Source organism: Lonchura striata, chromosome 5, assembly GCF_050655825.1.
Source record: "Lonchura striata isolate lonStrDom1 chromosome 5, ASM5065582v1, whole genome shotgun sequence".
NCBI lineage: Eukaryota > Metazoa > Chordata > Aves > Passeriformes > Estrildidae > Lonchura > Lonchura striata.
Genome location: NC_140707.1, coordinates 39752219 through 39776026, shown reverse-complemented (window position 1 = coordinate 39776026; position 23808 = coordinate 39752219). Strand labels below are relative to the sequence as shown.

General features: G+C 46.6%; 1 protein-coding gene across 5 annotated transcripts in view; it reads right to left on the bottom strand.

The window, feature by feature from the left end:
* SLC8A3 (solute carrier family 8 member A3) overlaps window positions 1-23808 on the bottom strand; it is a 145662-nt gene that overhangs the window by 110227 nt on the left and 11627 nt on the right. For 2 of the 5 annotated variants that reach the window (XM_077784114.2, XM_077784117.2), the window contains exons 1-2: window positions 12257-12438; window positions 11836-12082 (exon numbers count right to left, since the gene is read on the bottom strand). The exons of 1 other annotated variant lie outside the window; for it this stretch is intronic. The gene's annotated coding sequence lies outside the window, so the exon portion shown is untranslated. Of the gene's footprint in view, window positions 1-11580; window positions 11600-11835; window positions 12083-12256; window positions 12502-23808 lie in introns of those variants that run through there. 2 more of the 5 variants (XM_021540744.3, XM_085582006.1) reach the window with 2 other exon arrangements.

The window sequence follows — 23808 nt, the reverse complement described above, 5'->3', positions numbered from 1 at the left end:
TTGTGCTGCACAGCCCATAGTTATTTGCACACAGAGACAGGCTAAATGAAACATAAAGAGAGAAGAGGTGTTGTAGTCATACCTCATCTTTAGATTCAGACTTCGTTAAGAAAAACACAAGTTTTCTCACAGAAAACACCTATTTGAGGCAAACAAAAGCCACATGATGTAGTGGATTTGGTGCAAGTAGGCAGGCAGAGAGTCCTTCCCTACTTGTCTCTCAGGCTCTTGGGACAGCCACCAGCAAGCCGTGCTGAGTGCTAATCCCAGGAGCTGGGGCACTCACTGTTCGCATCCTCTAGAACAGCTTTATTTCTTAACTTCTCCTTCAAGGAAAAATAAAAATAAAATGTATTACTTTTTTTTGTTTATATGCAGCAAAAAAATAGTTTTTACCAAAAATGCCACATCACACAGAAAAGAAATTATAAACCCTCCACAAGTCTGCTCAGAAGGGCCTATTTCTGGCTCAGCAAGAAAGAAAATATTAAAAAAATTAATGGAGGCAGACGCAGAAAATGGGGAAGTGGGAGACTGGGCAGAAAACTGGGAGGGGAAAGGAGAAGGTTACACTTCAGAAAGCATCTTTACTACTGTAGCAAAAACAAGTGGTTGTTGTTTGTCATATTAGGAAAGCCCTCAGCCTAATTAGCACAGATTTCATTTATTTCAGAGTAGCTAGACCAAAGACAGAAGAGCTGCCTAGTCCATGCCTCAGGGACTTCCAGTGCCTTCTTCCCCTTGTGACCATTATTTCCTAGTACTTTGTCCAGCTGAGTTTTAAATTATCCAAGTGATGGCATTTCCACAACTTTCCATAGAGATTCCACCATGATGTAATTTATCTTGGAGACTTTAGCTGTCTTCCTTATATTTAGGATGAAATTAAGAAAATTTATGCTGCTAGTTCTCATTATTATGTCCTTGGAGCACTCTCAACCATTCTCCTCCCTATCTGAGATTTACATGCTTCAGATACTTGTAAATAGCTCTTCTCCTCCACAGCTTTTCTTTGGCCAAAGCATACAAATTTATTTTAATCTTTATAAATTAGCCCAGGCTGCCCTTTAATCATTTATCTTCATCTCCTCTTGATTCTCCATCTTCGAGGCAGTCAGAAGCAGACGGGTATCTGGGAGAGCCATACTCAGTGCCTGCTCCCACCAAAACCAACAGCAGATCTGCTCTCTTTGGAGCAGGAAAGCCACACCTGGTGAAAACTTGCCTCTCAGCTCTGCTGTACAATATGTTTTCATGAGATACTGGACTGCTACAAAGGTTAAATCAAGACTGATACACAGAAACATCTCACTGTGTTGGTCATTTTTTAAGATTTTTCCACCTGTTTGCCATGTGCCCCCAGCACGGTGGGACTGGCACAAGGAATACAGTGCTGACTGCCACGTGTGGAACGAAAGCAGAGATTTCCAGAGTTTCAACCAAAAAGTCAAGGTCTCCAGCTGAGATGTGGGAAATACACTGTAACACGCCCACTGCTTCTGCAGATCTGAGCACAGGAGGAGGCATGAAAAATGCACTGAGCTATGGGTTACCCTCAAAATACCTCCCACTTCACTTAGAAGGTGCCAAAACCTGTAAATTCACCCAATTTGAATACAGTTATCAAATAATACTCCACACAGCACCCTCACCCACCATATATCCCCACATCTCTCTTATTGACAATTTAGATATCTTAATCCTTTGGTGTTATTTCAGCTGCTAATTCTGCAACTGCTTTGAAAAATATACCCTTGCATCCACCATGATTAATTCATTCTTCATAAGTCCAGTCTGTTTATTGCTCTTTGCTCATTTCTGCACTAGCTGTTTACAGATTCTCTTTTAATACTAGCTCTGTTATTTGCTAGAGACTCAAGTCATATTTACCATATGGTAATTGCAGAGATGACACGGACAACAAACAGTGGAAGCTGAGCCACTACAGCAATTACAGTAAGTGGCAGCAGTCTCCAGGCTATCTGCTGCCCCACCTCCATTTCTTCCCTCCCCACCCTCTGACAGCTTTCCCTGTGGGCTGCATAAAGCCATATGCCACTCTGATCTCTACAGCAAAGACAGGCAGAAATTTGTTCTTCACTACAGAATTACCGGACAGGTTGATTCACCTTTTTCCTTTCAGTTTCTGTTCCAACTGCAGGTCTGCCCTCGCTGGCTGGCTGCCCTGCTTTGTCCTGCCAAGGGCAGGTAATCTGAAATATTGTCTGGAGCTAGACACCCCCAGTACTCACATCCTTCTTTCTCACCATTACAGCCTTTCCTCCTCCGCCTCATCTATGGTCCCAGTGTGCCTCAGATATTCCCCCAAAGGAGTTGCAAAGAATCACATTTCAAAGGGTGGTTATAAGCTTAATGGAGCAGCTCGTTTTTAACCCGCTTGGACACCTAGAACCCACTGAAATCACAGATTTTCCATTGGACACCTAAACATGATTTACAATTCCTGCAGAAAATCAAACAGATGACTATGAGAGACTATTGCAGTTTTCTCCAAAGAAAGACATGAGGTTATTTCTTGATTCCTACGTCAGGCAGATTCAGGCAGATTCCATACCCAGATGTCATAGGGCTAAGCCAGTCCATTAAAAAGAGTAAAAAAAAAATCAAGATTACCTATATGCATTTGCCAGCTTGGGGGCAGTGCATACAACAAAGCACTCTGTTTGAAAAGGATGAGACTTCTCCCCTTCGATTTCCAACACGCCTGCAATGATACTCTCCCAATTCCCAGCAGTCAGCAAGTCTTAACTTAGATACCAGTACCGAACATTTGAAAACTGGATGCAGGACATTGTATATCAGAAGAATTTTCTAGCGACATTTATAATAATCATACTGCTATTTATCTCCAAAGCAAAGAAATAGCATTCTCCTGGTATTCAGAGCACTCATTTTCACCAGCTTCCTCCCCTTGACCCTCCCCTCCAAAAGCCTGTTTCTACACAAAGTCATGTTAAAAACTAGAACTATCTTTCCAGCCTAGTCAATTTGCATACCATCAGAGGAGGGCTGGCAAAAGAGAAGAAAGAGTACATAGGACCAGATCTCCTCTGGCATAAATCAGCATAGGTCCAAGTGAGCCCCAGTCAGCAGAGCCAGGTCACTCTATTGAAAGAGATGCCTCAGGAACTTTGGCAACATTTCATACAACAGAAACCTATCCTACTTCCTCCATACAACTATATTCCTCTCCATTCTGCCCTGGCTCCTCCCTCCTCCCAACACTTCATGCTGGCCCCAAATATGCTACAACTAGTCCTGCCAATAGGAGCAGCAGCTGAGTCATGGGAGATGACCACTTCAGCCAAATGCACTGAAACCAGACAAGAGAAGGAGAAAATTTTTCTTCTCCCCACAATCTCAGACTGCGGCATACAAGGCTTCGAGTTTCTCCCCTCCACCATGTGGTCAGTGTCACCTTGGATCAGCACGTGAAGTGCCTTATCCTGGAGGTAAAATGACAGGAGTCACTGGCTTAATGTATGTGCTTGGATAACATACTCATCCCATGCAGCACTCACTGTACAGTCTATTTAAGCCACCAGAGCAAAAAAAGAGGCAGCTTCTATCCTGCCACTGAGGGGCACAGCCTCCATTATGGATCCTAGTAAGTCCATATTTCCATCAGTTTTACTCAGGAGTTTGAGTCCCCTTCAGGGGCAGCAAAAATTATTTGTTCATCCTTTTCTGCAAAGAGAGAATTCAAACTGAGAAACATTTAACTTGCTTTCAAGTCCAAATCTCTCCTAAGACTCTGCTGCAGCAAGAAAAATTGCGGAGTCCCGCTCTTTCTGCACATTTCAGTGAAGGACTGACTTGAGCAACAGCTGAGGCAGGAACAAACAGCCTGTTTTCACACCCTTAGTCAACACTCACTCCCTACCCCTCCTGCCTCAGTCCAGAAAGCCTCTTGTGCCCAGCCATGCTTCTGTGGTGGTGCTCTGAACCCCACTCGTCCTGACATTGCTGATGACAGCAACTCCTGTCATCTGGGAAACCTGTCACAAGTCACAGGCAAATAAGTGCTATGCCAAAAGAAAAGCAACAGTCCCCCAACACCAACAAGTGAGGAGCAATGGATATGAAGAGTGTTATCCCAGGCACAGCCACCATTAGTGTTGCATTCAGGTCAGTGACATGAACAGGTAAAAGAACAAGCACAAAACATCTTTGACAAAATGATGGTCACTTTTCAAGACAAAGCAAGCCCTGAAACCAATCAATTTTGCAGTGGGAGTTCAATGAGCAGACAAATGAATAAAATGGGTACTCAGTGAATCTGAGGCCCGTATCAAAACAACCCTCCATGCTGCAGACATAGAAACACTTCTGGATCACCCCCCTGACCCCTCCTCCCACAGCAACCTTGTGGTCTTTCCAAAATCCAGCTACCAAGACCACCACGCCTTCATCTGGTTTGATTGCACCAAGCCCACCATACCTAGTAGCTGTTAGCTGCCATACAGATACTTGCAAATTATGACCGCACCACCTCTTCATGTTCTCTTTTCAACAGTAAATAGATGAGGTTTTTGGAATACTGCACAACCCAACATAACTCCCACATCCCCTCCCTCAGCCTTCGCTGGGAAACTAGCTTTGGCCTGAGGGATAGAGGTGGTCAACCAAGCCAAAGAAGCTTGATGCTAGAAGGCATGGAGTTTTTAAGGGAAGTCAGGAGTTGGGGCAGTTACTGAGAATCATGAAGAAATCTATATATTTAAGAAGGAAGAGCAGAGGCAGGAAAAGGCCACAGCTGGGGGAAGGAGGGGTGTTTGTGACTCACTAGGACACACAAACAGCAAAGAGATGTATCTAGACAGGCAGCAGGCAAGCCAGCAGATTTTTAGGAGTGACGTAGGTGCACCAAGTGCAGCGGAGCATCTTCTCACCTTCAGTCTCCTGGTGTGATTCCCCAGAGGGAAGGCAGCTCCATCATGCTCTGAAGGTTAAGCTGTGCCTTCTGCCTGGCACAGGAGCACATTGCAGCCAATGGGTAAAACTGCCTACCTACTTAAAAGCAAACCCCAACACTGCCAGGAGGGACAGGCTTTATTTTTAGCTGGGACACCAGCAGGGTCACTGCTGGTGCTGCATTTCCCCATGGAAGCCAGGGTTTCATGAAGTGTGCTGTGTGCGCAGGGTCACTGCGGGGGAAGCATCTGTCAGGTCAGCTTTGGGGAGATGGATTATTTAAGTTAAGAGAAGAGGAAACATTTACTAAAATAAGTGAATCTGAAACTACTCTGGAAGGTTAAAATGAAAGGAAGAAATGAGAATTAAAGAGTCAGAGTGGGTGGTAATTTGTGTGAGGCCAATGTCTAGTCCACCCAATTCCAAAAGGCTCATACAGGAGGATACCCCATCATGGCTAACTCCAGCAGCATTCCCTCTGCTTGCCTCCTATGGCACAAGCTTTGAAAGGCTCATTCTTGTCTAGGGGCTTCAAAACAAAAGCAGCAGCAAGTCATTACCCCTCATCAGAATCCTTCACAAAGGAAATGTACACAGAGACCCACCTTGCCTCACACATTGAAGACAGCAACACAGCTCCACCTCACTCTGGTCCCTGGGTCCTCACACAGGACCCCAGTTAGCACCAAGCCAGCAGTCTCCCCAGACTCTCACATTAGGCAAGTGAGAGAATCCACGCTAAGCACTCACGGTGAGCGCACGGCAGCAGCAAAAACTGAGCCCACCACGGTCCCACAGGGACAAGGAGTCAGGTCCTCCCTTGCTAGTGGGTTTCATGGGTGCAAACCTAATAAAATAGCTGGCACTGCTCCCACTTGCGCTGCCAGGGAATGCAGTCTGAAGCCTTCAACATGGAGAGATGGCTGTTGATGAAGTGCTGAGTGCTAGTGTGAGGGTTTCAAGGGACTTGAAAGAATTGAGAGCAGAAGGGAAGTTCTCATTTTATTCTCTTCTTGAAAAACCCGAGTCCATTTGGCATGTTGCATCTGAGAAATAGCTTGGCCTAGACGCTCTGATTTTTTTTAATCGGGCTCAACCCCTGTGCATGTTATTGGGAAGATTTTATATTAAAAATTATTTTGGTTTTTTTTTCTGCTTTTTGTGCTTCTTAATAGCTTAAGAAGTGCTCTGCAGATCTCATCACTCTTAGATTCTTTGCAACTAATTTGCATTCAGTACTATCCGTTTCATCAAGCACAGACTTCAAGGCTGAACCAACTCCAAACCTTAACTGCTGCAGGCAATTCAGGCAGAAGCTTCACAGGTGGAAGCAGGTCTTCTTAAGCCAACCTGAATATTTTCCACCTCTGGTCATTTGTTACCACTCTGCTCTAGCTCTCCCCTCTTTATTGGCATTACTGTTTGCATGGCTATGGCATGAATAAGGACCAGGAATCTGTCTGGCAGAAAGGCAAGCAGAACCCACAACCTGGGCACACGTGCCACTGTGCCAGTATCCTGCAGCGGTGGGACAGGAGCAGAAACAAGCAGCCAGGATGGGAAGCTATAAAAAACAAGGTCCAGACGACAAGTGTGGCAAGTTCATTAGCTGTATGGCAGAGGCAGGTTTGCCTCTTGCAGCAGTGAATCCTGTAATGCCTCCTGAACCATGGAACAGCCTTGTCCTGCAACACAAGGGCAGAGACATATCCCTGTGTCCATTTTTCCCAATTAACATGTGCTCAAGAGTCTCTGCATAAACCCAGTCAAAACCAGAAAAGAGGCTAAAGGTGCTTATTAAGGTGAACTTGAAGCTCCACATCAAGATACCACTTCCCAACAAGGAAGGCCTCCCTCAAGTTGGTAAACCAAGACATCCACGTCTTAATCACGCAAGACAAATTTTCTTGACAGTAAACAATAGGGAGAGCAAAAGGGCAGGTTCTTCATACAGACTGTTATTCCAAGTAACCTCACTTCTACATGGCAGAGGCAGTGCTGCCTTTGCTGATTACTGTGTGGAGGAGCTGTGGCTCTGGGGCAGTGGTGGAATCCACAGTCTGCCTGGACTCTGACTCTCTCCTAGCACTACTCACATCGAGGTGAGCTAGGACACATCCAGAGTGAGCTGCAGCCTGACTGCAGAGTGAGGTGCAGACATGGTCTAACCCTCCCTGCTTCTACCCCTACTCTGGGGATGGGAACCAGCTTTCACCAGCATGCATGCACTGGCAGGGCACCTTCTGTTGTCAGCACTGGAATCCCACCATTCATTCCTGGACATGTCACCTTCCACACAAGCTCAGCAGTCAGATCTAGGTGCCCTCTCTCAGGTACATCCGTGCATCACTACACTTCCTCTGATTAAAACTCTATCCCGGGATGCTGCTGTTTGCTTTGAGACAGCCTCCAAATGCCAGCCTAGGAGAGGGGAGATGAAAGCAATGGCAATGCAGTCTCATCTGTCTATAGTTCCTAAAACTTTTTGGCACCTCACTGCTTGCAAAACATGCCCAGCAGCATAGGATATTTAGTATTTCTGATTGCTCTTGACCTGGCTGTCTCTGCTGCTGCCCTGAGTTAGGAGGCTTAGGTAAAAAGACAGCAGAGTACAGGAAGGCAGCAAACAGAACAAGCTCAGTTCTGTAGCCTTGAAATAATCTGCTAGTGAATGGAAACAGAAGCTTCTACCTAAATCTGAGTGCTCTGGAAGAGCTCCCTGTTTTATTATGATGGAAAATCCTCATTGGAGTGTTTCATTAGAAAACAAGCTGTCATGAAAGAAATGTTAAGAGCACTAAGCTCCCTTCTCTCCCATGATGTCAACTGTCAGACACATCAACGACAGCTCTGCTGTGTGATCAAAGGCTCCAGCAAGCAGATTTAAAGACAGAATTACCAGAAAATTGAGTTGAAGGAGCATGGGGGCATGATAATCACCTGTTTATAAATGTGTCTTATGGGGCAAACTAATTACTTTATGATGCTGTACTGCAGGAACAGTGGCACCTGGGTCTCATTGTGACACTACCAAGATGGGGTGGTGGTGCTACCTTCAGAACAGCATGATACATCCCTGCCACCTTGTGATTTGTTATTCCTGCAAAACCCTGTGATAGAAGTGCCTTATGGGGAGGCTGGGAGGCCATCATAGTAAACTTCTTGTGGTCACATCCATGATGGCCCTCAACCACAGCTTGCAGCTTAAAGCATTAAGGCAGAGGGGAAGCAGAGAAGCCAACTATAGTCCATACCACGTTTGCCCTCAAGCAGCCCAGAAGCCCACTGAAGCTGCAGGAGACTTAAGGTGGTTCCTGGATCTCATTCTCCAGGTAAGCAGGGACATGACCTGGAGCCTCCCCTTCATCCCCAAACCCCACTTCACTAAAATCAGCAGTCAGGACCACAAGCTCAACAATACAGGTGTTTTAAAGGTTCCCCAAGAACAGCTTATCATCTCATGTATTTCTCAATGCATTAAATTCTTCAGGACAAAGACTGTAATTTACTAAACATCTGTATGGTGCTTGGAAACGTGGGCCCCCAACCAGGCTGATGCTTTTAGGAGTTACCGTTATCTAAACAGTAAATCAACAATAGCATTAATCTATGCCACAATATCTCAACACAGTGGGTGATGGTAGATGGAGCATTACAACTATCAATTTCCTGGCTTCAGAGACTTTTTTTCCCCTATTAAGAAGATGTTTTTGTCATTGTAATTTAATTTCCTTCACTTTTTTTTAAATATAAAATTAGAAATTACCGTCTGGTTTATAAAAAAAATTGGCCAGCAATCAAAGTCATCTTTTTAACTGTGAAGCACATGAAAGGCATCTGAAACATGACAGCAACAAAGAACAAGGAACTATTTGTCAACGCCACTTGGTCATTGGGGAAGCTTAGGGGAGGAGACTGATGTTGTTTGTTTAAAACAAGCAAACAAAACCCTGACAGACAGACCATTTATCTGTATAGTGCTTCACTTGAAAATATTGGCAAAGGGAATACATCTTCACTTGGTTTCTAATAAAAGTGCTGACACATGCTGTTGTGGCCTTGCCCTGCCTGGGGGATAGAGGATGCCTCCCACAGGAAAGACCCTTTAAAAATAAGGGATCGGGCACAACACAGCAGCAGGTCAGCCTAGGCCCTTAGCAATCTCTCTACCTGTCCAACTTGCAACACCATAGCACCTGCCAAGCTTGGATCAGCCTCCTCTGACTTCAAACCCACCAATTTCAGAGGAAAACAGAGGAAGCAGAAAGGGTGGATTTATCCTGGGCACCTCTTTCCTTCCTCCAAGCCAGCCAAGCTGAGGAGCAGTGCCTTGAGCATCCTTGGATTGCCAAGCAGAACAACAGCCCATGACTCCCAACAACACAATGTGCTCCAGTCTGACTGCATCGGACAGGGCAGCTCCTGCTCTACACTGGTGCAGCAGGAACCTATGGAGCACAGAATGGTACGTGACCCAGGCTGTGCTTGGTACTGCTCCACATGTACTCTCCTGTTCCAGGTGCTGAAGAATGCTTCCCACACTGCCCAGGGCAATGGAAAGGACTATCCCACCTGATGATGGCATCTGCCATTCCAGGTGCCATTCTGTTAGCTTTCCAAAGCAAGAGTAGGATCTCTGCAAAAACAAGTGCAGCACAGAGGGGTGTTAGGATGGTTACATATCTGCCTTCCCTCTCACACCCTGTCACCCACTAGTTATTGTAACCATATCCTTACCAAATCCCCACGCAGGAAGAAAAATACCATTAATTACACAAATGAGAGCCAGGATCTGAAATGTGCCTAGAAGCACACTGGAGGTATGCAAAAAAACAGAAGCTTACTTGCATTTCCACTTTAAGACCTCAGCAGTGGGATTACTACAGTCTGTCCTACCTTGGGCATTTGAGCAATGCTTAAGCTACCCACTTATTAGTGCAGGACTCATATTTGGCTTTAAGGAAAAGAAACCAGACTGCTGTACTGCACCTTTTGTCTAAGGCTCTCTATACCCCTCAGTCATTTCCTTCCCCACCCTGGTTGATACTACACCCTTCTATTTACAACACAGGGTAGCCAATTTGCCTCACGTTGCGCACTCGCGGCAGAACTGAGGGCTCCTGGGCTGCTCTCACTCCTCCCCACCAGCCCTCGGCAGTAGCTGGACATGCTCTTTTCCAATATCACTACTTCTACTTAGGAAGCAAGTCTTGTTCCAGTTGAACACAGTAGCATGAACATGAGCACCAAATGTGACTTTCTCAGCTAAACCATGATCAAGGTAAATAAATGCTTCCAACAGCAGTGGATGGATCAGGATTAGGGACTCCCTAAAAATGCTTGTGCCACAGGGGAGTGATGTCTCTCCCTGCTGCACTGAACCTATAGAGTACCTTCAAGGCCTCTGTGTCTTGTGTTCCCCAAAGCCAGCTCTGCTGTCCTGGGCCTCCCACCAGTCTCCCAAGGACCACGGGATATGTGCTCCAAAATGAGAAGGTGCTACCAACTGTTACCAAAGTCTTCCAACCCTGTCATTTCCAGAAATAAAATAAAATTTTAAAAAAGCTCAAAAAAAAAAACAACACTCTTTTGCTTTATAAAGAGATGTGTGGAATTAAAGGAACATGTATATAAGCATGAAGAGGGGGGAGATGTGTGTAAGGCACCTCTTCTCACCCTGACTGTCCCTCCAGCATTTCCCCCTAAATCTGAAACTGATTTTTAGGGTAAAATCCCCAGAACAAGCCAAGGAACAGCCCAAAAAGTCAGGAACTCAACCATGAAACTACAGCTCCATTGGAGGGGGCAGAGGGGGAAATGGCCATGCTTGTGAATGGCCACGTTTCAGAATAACAGTAAAAAAACCCCCAAAACCAACTGCAATGGTTTCATCTCACACCCAGGGTGATCGATACTTTAGACACAGGTGAAAAAGCATAAAGCTCTGAAGCAAGGCTGGGAGACAGGTAGAGTGTAAAACCAGCCCACATTTAGGTCAGCTCTCATGCATGTGTATGTGTGTGTAGAGTTGCTGTTCCCCTGCCATGGGGGGCTGCGGGCCTGCCGGCGGCCCCGCGCCCTATTTAGGGCAGCGCCTGGCGCAGCAGCTATATTTGACACCCGGGGTAAACAAACCGGCCCCGGCGGACGGAGCGCGACAGCTGCCCAGGACGGCGGCCCCGGCGCCCCCGCCCCACGGCCGGGGATGGCCCGACCCGGCCTCTCCCGGCGCAAGAAAAAAATAAATCAAAAATAAAAAGGAAATTTAAAAGGGGCGGGGGGGGGGTACAAAAAAGGAAATTTATAGCACTGCATAAGAGCCGCTTCCCCCGCCTGGCAGCCCCCGGCAGAACCAACCCCCCCCCCCCCGGCATCCCTGCGGGCCGCGCCGCCGAACCGGGGCACCCCCGCCCGGCGGCGGGAGGGATCCCGGGGCGGCCGCGCGCGGTGCCGCGGGACCGGGCAGCTCCTGCCGCGCACGCCCCGCCGGAGCCCGCCCGCTCCGCCAGGCCCCGGCCCCGCAGCGCCCGGCCCGGCCCGGCGCCCCCTCCCCGGCGCGCATCCACCCCGCAGCGCCCGCTCCGCGCCGAGGCTGAGCCCTCCCTCCGCAGCGCACACACACACGCACCCCCCTCACACACATACACACACAAACGGGCACGGAGCCTCCACGGCGCCGGGAAGACAGTGGGAATGAAGCGAGCTCCCAGCGCCTGGGCAACGCTAATTCCCCCCGCTATCCCGGGAGATGAGCCTGCAAAGAGCTCTCGTCCCCCAGCCCTGAGCACCCCCCGCTCCACGGCCATTCTCGTGCAAGGCATGGAGCCCCGATTGGCAGCAGGACACCTGCCCGCCAGCCTCGCGTCTCCCACGGAGCGGGGGTGGCACCCCCTTACTTACCCTTTCTGGCGGCTTTCCTGACTCTTTTTTGGAGGGTCGGGCTGGGGGGTGGGGAGGGGGGGCTCCACTGGTTCCCCAACACAAATCCTTCCGGTTCCTAAAGGGAGCTCATCGCATCTCCCGGTGATTCACCGACGGTGTGTGCGGGTACGGGGGGGTTCGCCTTTGCATGTCAGTCCAAGTTGCCTCGCTCGCTACAAAACCTGTGCTCCCTTTTGCAGCTGTCAGGGAGAGCGGGGAGGTGCATCTGGAAAAGGGGGTGGGGGTGGAGGTAAAATGTTGATAAATCCACCAGCCTTGATCTTCAGCTCCGTGCGGTGGAGTTTGGGGAGGGAAGGGAGATTTAGCGAAGAGGGAGGAGGGCGAGGAGGACGGAGATGAATGGGGGTCGAGGGAGGGGGAGAGAGAAAATGGATTGTACCCCAGATTGCCACTGAATCTGCTGGGCTTCCCCCGCTCCCGCGCTCACACCATCGGGGCTCGGTGCAGGTTTCCCAGCATTACGGTGCACGGCAAAGCGCTGAGCCTGATTTCTGGGAGCCAGCGAGGTTTGCACAACTGCAGCAAGAAGCCAAATCAAAAAGCCAATCTGCGAGCCTCCAAACTCCACGTCACCTATCAGCTGGGAGCGAGCGCTGCAACAGAATTACAAGCCATGCATATTTATTCCTCTGAATCCGGGGGGGATTTTCGGATCGTTTAAAGCGAGGCACGATGAAACCAAGGCAAACCCTTTCCAAAATAAATAAAGGCAGAGCACGTCTTGCATGTAACACGCTCACACACACCTCTACGAGGTCTCCATCGGTACATATAGATAGAGATACACACTCACTGAGCAGGGATCACTCCTGTACCATCCAAGTATATTGACTTGACTTTGCGTATTTCAAGCAAGGTGGGGGAAAAAACATGGTAGTTGAGCCTCAGAGAAAAAGATATTGATTGCATATTTGAGATTTAAAGCATTTACCAAACACTTCTGAGAGATTAAATATAGGCAATATAATTACACAGCCAGAGTTGGTCCTGGTATCCATTTGAAGCTGCATGCTTTAGTTTGTGCTTGCAGAAACCACCCAGCTATTTTTTTAACCAAAGTCAAATAACAAGTTGTGAGACAGCAAGTCATTTTAAGGTAAAAAAATACACATTGCCTCCAAAGTTGCTATTTGACTTTGGCAGAAGACTGCAGGGGACTGGTTTCCAGGACCATGGAACAAAGCAGTACAGTTATGCCTCACACAAGACACATCACGGTATTTGTACACGTTTGTGCCCCCTTAGAAGCCCCTCTGTTTCTGCCCCAGCCATTGCCATCTGCTATGGGCAGACATGTGCCTCCAGGAGATTCACCTTCTGCCATGGCTTCCCACTTCTTCAAAGACCAGGTATTACAAGGCAACAATCTCTGACACCGGGCTATCCTGCCAAAGAATGGTCTGTTTCATGCTCCAGAGAGAAGCTGTCCCCAGTCTGTTTGTCCCCAGTGACTCCCCATGCCTCCTGAGGTGATGAAGGCACAGAAGCTTTCTGGTGAGACCTGAGCACATGTGCAAGTGCAAACCATCCCTCTTAAAAGCAGCTGAATAAACTGCCATGAGAAACTTGAGCCCAAGTCCTATGCTGGGCAAGAACTTTTACCTCAGCCAGACACAGGCAGCGGACATAAAAAGATGGATGAGGAAAAGGCAGAACATCTACCAAGAGGGTGACCTGTCAGAGAGTTGCACAGGCTTCATGCTGCCAGAAGTGAATGAGAAAACTGCAAATGGGCTGTGGTCCCCTGCAGGACAGCACAGACCACAAAGGCCCTGAAAGTCAGCTGGTACATTCCAGTTAATGCACCATAATAGTTACGGCTCCATAATAAGAGCAGCCCCTGGCCCCATACCTCAGCATAGAAGAGGTCCAGAGACCTGGAAGAGCAATTATCCATTCTGGTCTGGCTACTCACTGCTATTAGTTAGAACAGATGCACAGCAGGAGGAGGCCACAAGGGAACAGATTTGCTGCAAATAAATACAAGATGGCAGTACAAAATATGGTGGCAGAACACCTTGTGGTGTGGGTCCCTTTAAGACAGCCTTTTATCTCCCCTGCCACCTGCCATTCCTGGTGTCCTTAAATAACCTATCAAGGCAGCTTACCAGGTAGGAACATGGTAAGGGATGTACATGGGCCAGAGACGTGGCAGGATCCAACATACACAGAAACTCCTAACTTCAGGGTACTGGCTAGCCCTGCACAGGGCTGCAACCCTGAATAATACTTCTGTGTGATGTCAGGGAGGGGAAGGGCTTCCCAGTGCCTGGGGGAACACAGACACATGTGCATGTGTGGCCCATGCCATTTAAGTGTCCAGCAGTCTCACCCAAGCTGCAGAAGAAGCCTTACTGATATCAACAAATAAAATCAACACAAGCATCAGTGGCTGAAACCTAAGACTGTGTGGATGCAGGGACCCTGGAACTGGCCAGTGTCACCTGATTTCCAGGTGTCCACCTCCAAGCCTCACACCCCTACCAGGGAGGAGAGCCTGAAGGGTGGCAGCTCTCCAGTCACCCCCAACACCAAACAAAGGAAACTGCCCCAGCTGAAACTCTCCCAACCCATCTCATGCTCATCAACCCATGCCCAGCTCATCATCAGGCAGTTTCAAACAATTACTTGTGTTTAAGGCTCAGCAAGAGTGGGTCGGGAACTGAGGAACTGCAGTACAAAATGCTCGTCAGCAGGAGCAAGCCCTAGGGGCAATACACAAATTTACAATTGACAATAACTTAAGACAGACAGAGCTCTTTATGGTACACAGATGTTTCATTTCACCTCATCCCAGTACATAAAATCATGCCTAATATATTTAAGAAATGCTCCCAGGCATTTGCCTCTTTTCTTCCCTTCCATATGGACCTAATCTTACACTGCTCAGCTCAGGCAAAAATTTTTCATCACAAGAGGGAGTATATGAAATTTTTTATCTCCTTAGACTTAAAGGTGTGCTTGCAAAGTACTAACCTAAGATGGAAGCAACCCAACTGTCTAAATAAAAATACTATTTAATTTTTAAAAAAAACCCACAAAACTACACAAAAAACCAACCACCTCTTGTTTACATTAGCTTTAACAATCAAAATACAGGTGTTCAAATTCCTGGGCTGTTTAGCACAATCTCACTAAACAAGCACAGATATTAGTTTTTAATGACTACCAAAAACACTTGATGTTTCAAGTGTTACTTCACCTAACGACCAGAACTAATGGTTTTAAACTGATGGAGGGCTGATTTAGATTAGATATAAGAAAGAAGTTTTTTACAAAGAGGGTAGTGAAATACTGGCCCAGGTTGCCCAGAGAGATGGTAGGCATCCCATCCCTGAAAACATTAAAGGTCAGGTTGGACAGAGCTCTGAGCAATCTAATCCAATTGAAGATGTCCTTGCTTATTGCAGAGGGCTGGAACTAGATGACCTTAAAAGATCCCTTCCAACTTAAACTATTGTACTATTCTAACCCAAAACCACTGGAATTCTGCCAATCAGTGGAATATTAAAAGAACACAGAATGGGTAGGGTTAGAATGGACCACTAGAGATCATCTGGTCGAACCCCCCTGCTCACACAAGTCCCCTAGAACACGTTACTCAGGACTGAGGACAGATGTCTTTTGGATATCTCCACAAACTCTTTGGGCAACTGCTCCAGTGATCAGTCACCCACACAGTAAAGTTCTCCATAAAAGTGTGGAGACTTTTCCCAGGAACAATCAGGGCTTTTAAATACTTTTGTCAAACCTGTCCCCAAGCTCTTGAGATTTGAAGCAGAACAAGAAATGGAGGCTTTGCACTTCCTTTCCTTGTCCACCTAAAACTAGAGATTTTTTTTACATAATCCATAGTTTTAACATCCCATGAATTCAGCCTTCTGCTGGCAACCATACTGACAATAAAGATGCTGACAGCAGAATGTACTCAACAGCAGTGCTATTGTTAAAGACAATGTGCATAACAGGCATTGACTTGCTCTGCCAGGCCAACAGCATCTATTGACATAAAAATCTGCCAGTGTCCTACAAGTTACAGAGGAAACTCTGAGTGTGTTACCTGAGTCTCAAAGGACCTGTTCTTTTCCCTTCATTCACTAGCTATGTACTTCACGCATACAGACAAGAATTTCACACAGTTACCATCCAAAATTTCAGGTGGATAGGGCCATATTATTGTTTTATTATGGCAGACATGACAAGCTGTAGGTTTGCTCCTCCTTGAAAAATTTCTAGCTGAGCAAGGCTTTAGGAATTGCTCCAACTATTGCTGTCCTGCAATCTTTTGGAGCTTGGCCTAATGATCCAAGAATTTGATTTAGACTAGATATAGGAAAGAAACTAACACCATATCAGCCCTTTTTCCTTGAATACAAGCAGACTAACTGCTGCAGACCTCAAGATTGTAAGAAAAGGCTTGGCACAGCACCCTCTCTCATTCAAGATCTGATCTTGGTGAACCTGTGTTATGTTTTGGCCTATTTTTCCATACCTCCGCTTTTCTTCCCTCACCAACTTTAATCAGGTGCTTGCTCACATTTGTGTCAGAAGGGATGAGATAATGTGACATTTTATTAATATGATGCATTTGCAGAGCCTTGAAATGAAGTTTTAAATCTGAGAAAAAATTACTTTCTAGGCAAAAGAGGAAAGGAGCCACAATGTAGAAAGCAGCTTCAAGCCTATCCATGATTACAGAGCAAAGTTCAAATGTAATATTCTTTTTTTTCCCTCATGTGAAAGCCTGTTTTTAAAACAGCCCTAAAAGCCAAGCTGGGCTTTACACACATAACAGTGTGCAAACTCTTATCCAACAAGTCATGGGACACCCAGGACAGTCCATGCACTCTTCATGGTGTTTCCCCATAACTAGGGGATGATTCCTCCACAGGTCCTAGCAGACAGGGGGCTTGCCACAGATGGGTAAGAATTCTTTGTATATCCTTTGTACAATGCTCAGAAAGGAGCAAATCATGGGTTTAAACTTTCTGACCCACAGATGTGTCTGTGACAGCTGTAGGTCCTCTAGTCTTAGTGCAGAACTTCCTTTCTGGGGTCAGAGGACACCTTCCTCAGGTCTGGCTTATAATGAAGGGATTCTTCGCATGGTCATCTTCACAAATGATTGCAGAGTAATGTAGAGACAAGCCCACACGCAGGTGACTGATACCACAAACATGTCCTAGTCTGGGCTTGCCAAGGGTTTTCTGTGCAAGGGAATATGGACCTAAAGAAACTTTGGGCAGTATTCAGACACCATGGAGAAACCCTCAAAAAGTAAAAAAACCTAACTAAGGATAGCAACCAGTCACTGGAAGTTCAGGGCAATTCAGACCCTTGAAAACTTCTGATGAGAAGTGACATCTTCCAAAGACTCTACCTGACAATAGAAAATGAGGGTACACCTCACAACCAGATTTTGATAATGGTAGAATCTAGGACACACGTCAATTCCAAAGTTTTCCATTTTAGCACTGGCTTCAAAAACTGTTGATCCATGGTCCATGGATCAACCACCGCAGGTTGCAGAGAAGTGAACATCTGTAGTGGAGCATACCCTCTGCTCAGGACAAATACCCTGAGGCTTGGCCTGGCAAGCCAGTGTGTCCTGAGACAGGAAGCAAGACTCATTCAAAGGGGATTTCTTCTGCATTCTAACTGCCATCCATGGGTGGTGGTCAGGGGAACCTTCTCAAATTGAGGAGCTCTAAGATTTTCCTTATTTTTGGTGTCTTAGAGCAATGGCTTAGTATCAACTTTATTGCAAATTAGGTTATATGTTTTTTTGAGGGCTTTTTTCCAGGAAGGACCAATGGGACTCTGGGGCTTACAGCATCAGGCTATGTGCCAGAACAAAAGGCACATTCAAAAAGGCCATTTCAACTGCAGTGACTACTAATGAGCAACCAGCACCAACACTGCTGGAGATACACCCATTTTCTCAGATGCAGAACAAGAACATGAAGCTTAGATTACAGCAGTGGATTGGATCTGCTCCTCCCCCACTCTCAGTGAGGACCAAGGAACCTGGCCTCAGAGGAAGAGGTTTGGTAGGACAGAACACACCAACAAATAATAACATGGCAAAAGGCCTGTAAGCACATCAGCACATTCTGATGGATTCTCACACGTGTCTTACAAAGCATAGAAGAAGATTTAGCTCACAAAGTTGTCAATTCATTTAACAGCTTCCCAAAATAATTTTGAATTCAAAAAAATCAATGGGAAAAGTTCATATTTCATTGATTTTGAAACCCAACAAAGACAAAAATCAATTGCACCACTACCACCATTCTGGTTCCCCTGTTAAACACTGGCACCAAGGTGGTTTTTTCTGCTTCCTGCACCACATGCTGGCTAATAGCATGGAAAGAAAAAAAAAAATCTGTGTTTTCTTCAACTAAGCCAGTGCTTCATGGAGAGGACGATTCACAGTGATTCTAGAGCAGTAGCTGGTGCTTCAGCCATGCACTGCACACAGGCTGATTTTCTTACACCTCTTTCAAATCCTTCCTGCTGCATCCTGTGCCTTCACATTCTGAGTAAATTACTCCCCGGCCAACAAGTTTGCTAACAGGTTAAAACTGTGCTGTAATGAAAAGCGTTTGGGGTTATGTTATATTGTGGATATCAGGAGCAGAAGCATGTAATCTCTGTATTGGCTTTCAATTCCTAAGGGTCTTCCACAGCAATTCAGACTCTCCTACAGCCATCCTGTAGCTGCCCACCCTCACATGCAGTGGGGTTGTGGGTGCTCAGCTCATGGGCAGCAAGTGCTGGTGTGGCTGAGGGTGCCCCTCCCTTAACCTCACAAGAGCTTCTGGCAGGCTGGCAAACAAGGCTTCACACTATGATTTGTCTCCACTATGAGTAAGGAAAACACAAAAGCTGAAGGTCCCCAATTTTGAGGGATGTTACCAGATAGCACAGCTAGAGACCTTGATAGCACTGTCCAATGGGGATAACAATAAATGCTGGGTAAAGATTGAATAAAATTTTACAATTCCCCTAAGATGGGTGTAATAATTTTCTTAGCAAAACAGCTGAGACCTACTAAAAAAATAAGTCTCCTTTGAAATGGTGTCTCTTCCTTTACAAATCTGGGACAAAGTGAAGAATGCCAGATTGTCTCTTTCCCCTGAGCAATTTGAAGAAAGCTGTGCTTCCCTCCAGGAGAATCTGATCCAGGTTTATTAAAAAATTGGGGGGGGGGGGGGGGGCAGTTTATATGTGAAAAAGAGCTAAAAAGTAAATTAAGATCAGCTGTTAATGAAAGTTAGCAGTTTAATTAAAGGAGTGAGCAGCTTGTGCATGGAGAGACCAATCCATCTCTAGGATACATGTGGCTTCTGTCCAGATCTGGCAGGATCCAGGAAACACATATGGGACGAGTGCTTCTGGTGCAAAGTCTGACCCCAGACTGCTCTGATGTTGGTGATAAGACAGAGACAGTTTCCCTGGGAAGAGGCCTGTCATCATGACACCATAGAAGGCCTGCTACCTCCCTCAGCACTGAAGACTTGACTTTAAATATCTAGTTGTGTTGCAAAATCATCCTTCTGATATGTGTCATGTTTTGGGATTAAGTGGATGATAAAACTCTGGTTTATCCATTTAAATATTAATTTATTCAGGTTCTCCTGAAAGTTGAATTTACAAAAATATCTCTTGATTGGAAGAAGTACACAGCCAGAAAAGGATTTTGGCACATGCAACATATACCTATCACAGAATGGGTCAGATTGGAAGGGACCACCACACTGGGTCATCCGGTCTAACCTCCCTGCTCAAGCAGGGTCATTCTAGAGCAACCATATATGCTTAGATCCTGCTGAACACAGTCCACATGCCCTAGAAATGCCATCACAACCTGAAGCAGTCCCATAGGATTGCTCCAACCACAGGATCCCACCCTCAGAGGAGTCTAACTTCTTTTCAATCTGAATTCCTTTATTTGTGAAGAAAGACACACCTGTGTGCAAAAAAATGGGTGGTCTTTCATAGCCTGGAGTTTCTTTCTAAAGAATTTTGTCCTGTACTTTGTACAGAGTCCTACATTCAGCCTCTGCCCTATTCTGTGCACTGTCTCCCACCTATACATATTTCTTGCCCTCTTCTCATCACACACCCTCTTTAAGAACCTCTTCATGTTGTTCCTGGGGGCACATGGGTTTAACTGTTGCTCTTTGCCAATGCTTCACATAAACTCCAAACTTGAAGTAATTCTCCCTGATAACTGATTTGTATCCCAGAATGTGCAGAACAAGTTTTGCTCTGGAAATAACTGGGGGAGTGACTCAGAATAGCTGAAGCACTTCAACCTGGAGAGTCTTGAGCTGCCTATCTCTGACTCCCTCCTGGCAGAGGGAGGCTATGGCCGTTTTGCACAGGCTCTGGTCTGTGTGGTTTCTGACATTCATTTTTGCACTGCTGATCATATTGCAGCTACAGAGCAGCAGCTTCCAGAAATCCTAGTCACACAAGTTGCTCACAGCATTGTTTACCAAATACACCAACCTCACCCCAAAGGCCAGGAGCAGAAACAATGTAGAAAAGCCCACCTCACTTCCACATGCCACTATGAGATATATCAGGGCTCACCACTGTACCAGCCACCTGAGCCAAACACTACAAGAGTGACCCAGCATCACTCAGCAAAGCTGACAGCAGACAAGACCCAGCTGGCAGCACTGACTGTCTTGCAGCAGAGCCCTAACATTCCATGTACTCCCCACAGACTGGGAATTCCAAGCCTCTCCTTCCACCTGCCTAATTGCTCACAACTGGGAAATGCAGAGTTTGGAAACTGATACCTGGCTACCAAATTTCCCTGCTGTAGGTTAGCAAGTCCCAGAGCTATGGGAGGGACAGACAGACCTGCTGGTCCCAGCCCTGCCCTGGCTTACTCCAGGAGCTTCAGCAACACCAGGCAACTCCTCAAGTGCAAGGGGGGCATTACTGTTCTCCCAAAGCCACTACAAGGGCTAATTGCTTGACTCTTCTTGTGGTGCTGTCCAGAAGATGAAGGTGTGGTTCAGCACACTCATTATGCAGCTTATTCCAGAAGCAGTAATTACCGGGCAAGGGAAATGGCATCCCAGGAGTGGCAGCATTACCAAGCAACCTCCTCCCCCAGCATGGTGTGGTTTTGCTCACTCTCAGTAAACCCTGCAGTGATTCCCTTTCAGTTGGTTCTGCTATGAACCACTGCACTCCCCTTTCAGCTGCTGACCCTACTGCTATCATCTCACTGGTTTCAGCTGCATCTAGAAGTGGACTGAACCCTCACTGACTCTATATAGTTATATTCCTATGGTATTCTATTTAACCCCTTTTAGTGCCCCCCTTCAAGTACGTTCTTTAGAAGAAGACTGTAGGGATGGCTCCATGTCCTACAGGACACAGGCAGCACTGTGACTGCTGCTGGGGAACTAGGAAAAGAAAGGCATCAGCTGCCACAGCCATCCCTGGGAAAAAGACCAATGCTCCCCTCTTCTCTGCTGGCTGGGAGAGCATCTTCCCCTTGGCACCTCCCCTCTGCCCAACACTATCCTGTGTACCACCATGCCTCTAGTCATCCAAGCTGCCATCTACTACCCTCAGAAGCCTCACAGCAGCAACCTGGCTCAGGTCAGTGACAGACCCACTGTGCTTCCAAGGGAGGTGAAAGGCATAGCCTCCACTTCACATGGTGTAAGCATTTTAATCCCACCCCTGTAACAGCAAGCAGTGACAAAAGCATGCAACAGAGCCATGAGATGAGGCTTATTTCATCATGCCTTCAGAAAGGCAAAAACCAGAAAACACCATTTCTCTAGCCCCTGCATAGACAACTTTCTCCTTATTTCTCCATTGGTGGTTTTACAGTTTTTTACTGCTTTGATGAGACAAAGCTGTTGCCATGTGGTATGGACAGGCTGCAAGAGCAGCTTCCTTGTTGGACTTGTTTGGTAGGTATATTGAGATTCTGTCAGCTTCCATGAAAAATGAATGTGTGTTTAGAAAAGGGAAAAAATAAAAGAAAATATTATTAGGAGGAGCAAAGCCTCAATGAGTCCCACCACTTCCCCAGCTGCTGCTGTGCCTAATAATTTTCATAGTATATCAGGAAGTGTGAAATCACCAATTAATTTCTTGACAGAGGTTTTCATCACAGAAGGTTGGGATGTGAAACCACCTTCTGAATGCAATTGCAGCTGTGGGTTCATTTTCAGCTACTGAGTCTTCCCCTTTATCCCAAGTACCACTGGGGAAGGATGAGACACAGCTGTCCAAACCAGGTCACCATTTTTATTTGATGAAAACATGCAGATGAGTGCCAGTCCTTGCTATAGGAATGTCTAAGGGTGCTTGAGATACTGAGCAGGGGAAGTTTCCTTCACAGATTTGTGAACAGCACAGAGTAAATAAGATACATTCACATTTCCTCTGGCTCTTGCACCTCTCAGCAGTAGTGAGGGCAGAGCTCTGAGCCTGGGTTCTCCACTGTGGAGAATTAAGCACACAGATTCAGGCTCCAGGCATTGTCTGAGCATTCATTGCTCTTGGCTAGGTCAAGGGTCCCCATATCTTGTAAGACCAGTTCTGGAAATGCAAAATTGTGAACTTTGGACAGTCAGAGGACCTGCAGATAATCCATCCTCACCCACATCCACAGCTGCCAATGTGAGACCTCTGTCATCCCCTGCATTTACAGGAACAAGTGCAACGAAGTTCCAACCAGCTTGGTGCTACTGCGTGGAGGGTGGTGCAGGGAGCTTCCAGTCCCTGGAGTAGAGGACATATGAGATCAAGGCAAATCCTGATGCTGTGGAAATCAGCTGGAACTTTTCACTGTGAGAAGTATAGCCCACACCACTCTATGAGAGCTCCTGAAGAGCCAGGAGAAACAGTGCAGAATGGTGAAGGGCAGAAAGGAAAGTATGCTGCATCCAACTCCTTCCAAGGGGAACTTGCAGAAGCAGAATGAAATTTGTACTCTGATCAGAATGTCACAGCCACCAGTTCCCTCATGGAGCAGAACAGACCTTTAATAACAACTGCTTAGTTGATGCCTGCTACTAAAAGGCAAGATCACAGACAAAGAAGAGGTCATTGGTTTGTTCCTGACTTTCAACTGGACTGGGAGTTATTGTAGTCCCACTAGCACTGCCTGACCCTCTCAACAAGGAGAGGGTAACATGCATGGAGACTTCCTGACACAGCCTACATTCCCCTTGTATGCTGCAGGTCCTTCTCCATCACACAGCAGCCTGGCACAAGGTCACCGTCCTCCCTGGCATTACCCTCTGACAGTTTGTTGTTTAATAAACCTGGAGGGGAAGGGGCACAAACCTGGGGCAGCACCAATAAACCTGCTTCCCTGGCCTGCAATAGTGTTAGCCAGCATGAGTCAAGTGACAGTCCCCCAGGGCACTTGCCTTGACCCAGTCCAGAAGGGAAGGGTAGCTTGGGCCAGGTTAGCACACGCAGGTACAAGTACTGCTTGGTTTTCACCAGTGTGCAAACCAGATCAGAACACTGGGACAGAGAGAAACCCTTGAGCCAGGATACAAAACTAAATCAAAGATTTATGGGCTAGGATAAAAGGGGAAGTACTTCAAAGTCTGCAACACATTAATTATCCTTTCTGCTGTGGTTTTTCCTTCCCCCTTGTTTTAATATGATGGATCACTTGATAATGACAGGAGGTTGCTCTGACTGACATGTTCACCCAGGATAAAGGGGAGCAGGAAATTGGATCTGAGGCTCTGTGCTGTATTTCCGGGAGTTCTGGAGCCACCAGAAAGAGACCCTTGCTTGGATTGCTAATGCTATCACATTCCCCACAGCTGCAGACATGCAGTCCTGTGTTCAATTTCCTGCAATCATTCCTTGTGTCTAGTGCACAGCCAAAGAACAGGAGTATAAAGTGTATCTGATTTTAAGACA